Genomic DNA, 4082 nt, shown 5'->3' on the forward strand with positions numbered 1-4082 from the left:
CCAGACATCATAAAATAAATCAAAAAGCATAATAAATAAGAAAGCAATAAAAATAAATAAACTTTATAAAGCCCGGAAAGAAATCTGAACAACAGCTTGAATGTTGAATTCTTCAATCTTGCAGGAAAAGAAATCTAATCTATGAAAGCTATAAAATTCTAATTTAAAACTGAAAAATATGAAAAGAGGAAGAAGATGGATGAAAAGAGGTAAAGAAATGTGCCTAATAGGTCAGGAAAATGACCTATATATATGCACATGAGATAAATATATTGTAGAACTCGAAAATATTAATAAAATCTAAAAATCCCTCAAAATCCCGAAAATTCGGAAATTTCCATCGGGCACTATTCACTACTGCGCACGACTTTCTTGTTTTGACCATATCATTCTCGTCTGAACTCGGATTTGCGAACCGTTTGTGCCTACGAACTCGTATCGAGACGAACTACAATTTTAATTCAGATCATGGGTCAAAATTTGTAACACCCCGCCCATTTATATTAAGTTTAGAATAATTTTTGAACTTAGATTTAAGATGATTCACGCCGGATTGAGAAAAAGAAATTATTTTAATTCCAACTAAAATGATTTACAAAAGCATTTGTAAATTTAGTAATTAAATTTATATGCTTTGCATATTTATTTAATTAAACATTCAAGCATTTTAGGTGTGTTGAGATTTATTTCATGTTGGGCCTTATGTTTTATTCACATTTGAGTGCATAAATGAAAGCCCAACCCATCATCTTCCATCAAGGCCCAACCCACCTCTTTCCTTGATATTTTCGACCACCACCACCACCTCACTATTCTCTCTCTCTTCAATATATATATCTCCTTCCCTGCACTCCGATCTTTCTCTTCTCATTCACTCACTTCTCTCTCGTTTTCTCCCGGACTGAGCTTCGAACACTGAACTCCAAGAACAGCAACCAACGATTCACCCAGCAAATCCAAGCCAAGGTTTCACCTTTAAACTCCCCTGCTTCTTTACTTCCATTTTCGTCCAATAATTCAAAATGCATGTTCATGTATTTGTGTGTTTATATGTGTTTTAGCTTCATAACTGTTAAATGAATAAGGAAAGGTAGAGTCATGAACTGTGCTGCTTTAGTTTCGAGTCTTGAGCATGGTTTTTATGGAGTTGGTTGTGTGGGTTGAATGGTGGCTAAATTGGAGTTTTGGATGAGAGTCGAGAGTAGATGAGAGTTGAGGGGGGGAAGGCCGTGGTTGCTGCGGTCGCCGGAAACAGAGCGAGGTACAGGCGCTTCGCCGTTGCCAAGGAGATGATCGGTGAGGTGTTCAGAGGATTGGAAGAGCAGAGCAGAGATAAGGGCAGAGAGATGAGGGCAGAGCATGAGAGCAAGGCCAGCGGAATCGAAGGCCAGCGGAGTCGAAGCCAGCGGAGTCGAAGGTCAGTGGGGAAGCGATTTCTCTGTTCAGCGGGGAAGCGATTTCGCTGTTCAGCGGGGAAGTGATTTCTCTGCTCGGGAGACTCGATCCCTCTGCTCGGCCAGAGACGACTTCGCAGAGCTGGAACGCCCGAGCTGTAGGGCAGAGCTGGGATAGCCAGAGCTGGTAGAGACCAGAGCTGATTAACGTAACCGAGCAGAACGGATGTAGAACTCTTGTGCACTTTTTAGTAAATACTCTTTATGCTTAATTATGAAATGAGTCATGCATTGCATCACGTTTTAATTGGTTTTATTTATGATTCCAATTACAAAGGAAAGACGAGTAAGAATATTGTTGGTGTTCTTGACTCAAGAGAATTGTTTTCAATTATTTATTCATTAAATTTTGAAAAACCCGGCTAAGTGAATCATAGAATGTAAACACTTTACCATGACTTGAGTTTAGATTTAAAAGACCTATTAAGAATAGATTTCTTGTAGGCTTTGAACGTCAAGAGGATTAGCACTGCTATTCCGATTCAGAGTTAAGATTTAACGACAGGCATTGCCTAATCAGGTGGGCTTACTTTCCAAAATGTATAAAGTATGATTGAGTTATTAGGCTCTAAATGTTTCAACGAAATGCAAATTATTTATTCAATGAAAATGCAAACTGTTTATCCGATAAAATATTTTGTGCACTCTGCTCTGTTTAAGGCTCGCAATTCATGGATCGATCGAGGTTCTCTTATGGCCTAACACGCTATCGGAGAATTGTGTACACTTGTTAGTTGTTTCGGTGGGTTGATCTCCATCGGGCACTAATTCATGTAAGAGGCGTTAAAAGGGTGCTTGGCTGGATGTGTTCCGGAGCATGTATCATGTAAGTCCTGCCTGGGTAGCGTCCCGAGGTCAATTCAACTTGTCTGAGTTACGTCCTCAGAGCAAGTGCAATGGGTTAAATGGATCCGTCGGTGGCTAAAAGGTCCGGGATCACAACGAGTAACAGAAATGGAGTGTGACATGTGTGCACAAATGAAAATTATTTCAACATGTTTAGAAGTTATTTAAAACCTTCTAAGTCATGTCAAGTATGATTGGATAAACTGTCTTTATGAAATTATGAAATGTTTATGAAAATGCATGCCCACTGAGTACTTTAGTACTTAGCCCAAAAATACTTTCAAATATTTTTCAGGTTGGCTGGTCGGTGTTGACGGGACGGAGCTGAGGCTAGGATTCAATATTCTATTAAGACTTCCGCTGCAATGCAAGCTTTCAACTGTCTTTTGTTTTATTAACTTAAGACCTTCATGTTCAATATTAAATGATATCCCTGATCGAGTTTAGACTCTTAACTCCTAGATTTATGCTAATGAATATCGGTTGTCAGAAGCATGAAACAGAACTTGTGATCCAAAGGGGACTAGCCCGACTTATTATTTTATTCGGGTTTTAACAAGGTTTTTCCTTGTTTATTTCTATGAATTAGTTTCACCTCGATTGTATTTATTCATTCAAGAATTGGGGTGTGACAGAGTGGTATCAGAGCATAAGTTTTCTTTCATGTCTCTGATAACCATAAGCTTTTTGATGTCGAGTCTAGAATAGTATCTCTAGACTTCTAGTAATGTTAGTAGCCCTCAGCTCGCCGTCAGACTGCCGCAACCAAGGTACGATAATATTTTCAAAAATATACGTATATGTATTTCAGATGTTATGAATATTTCCAAGAAAAGGTGTGCGCTTTCAATGAATGATGTTATATGAATTGCTCATCGCTTTCATATTGTTATTTTGAGCCTTTGACTCATATAACCAATGTATGTATGTATGTCGTGTTAGGGACTACCCGAACCCTTAACGATAGTTTCATGTTTGGGACTACCCGAGCCCTTAACGAATCAATGTATGTATGGTCGAGTTAGATTCCTTGAATCTTTCCGGCACAAGGAAAGTTTTCATGAAGGGACTTTAATGTCCATATATGTTAAGGTTTCAAAAGAAACAGAAGTATGTATGTATGTATGTATGTATGTATGTATGTATGTATGTATGTATGAATGAATGAGAAAGCTTTATGTTGTCATTTTAGGCTAGCTGCCTATACGATTAGAATGATGAGTCCTCTTACAAACCGTTTGAGTACCACCAAAGAACGCCTTGAGAATGTTAGTCGTGATAGCTTTGCTAGAACGGCATAGAATGGACCTTCATGGTATCAGTGACTTATGATGAAGTACTTATTAGTAAGTATGTTAAGTTAGAAGTTTGACCAGAGCCTTACATGAATAAGAAGTTGACATGATTGGGGGCAAAGATCCCATTTGACTGAGTGATTCGTTTTGTTGGGTCTGGCCAGCCCACATGACTAAGATCTCGGTGATTGTCAATTAAGATTTTTGATCTCGAGGAAGAGCATCATCCCAATATATAGACTCGCACTATATAGTTGTTACAATAGATTTGGTAATCAAAGCGATTTTTGGAATCCCAAGCGAAGAACTGGAGCAGATAGTAAGTATGATGAAGTTTTTCAACCAGCTGTCAATATGTGGTCCACATGGTGGACAATAATGAGAAAATGAGTTTACATGGCAGAAGGAATGCCATTAAGCTTTGAAGTGAAAGTTACCAAGATGATGAGAAAAGTTTGATGTTAGAATTCCTTAGTCAATCTAAGAA

This window comes from Salvia miltiorrhiza, chromosome 5, assembly GCF_028751815.1.
Source record: "Salvia miltiorrhiza cultivar Shanhuang (shh) chromosome 5, IMPLAD_Smil_shh, whole genome shotgun sequence".
Lineage (NCBI taxonomy): Eukaryota > Viridiplantae > Streptophyta > Magnoliopsida > Lamiales > Lamiaceae > Salvia > Salvia miltiorrhiza.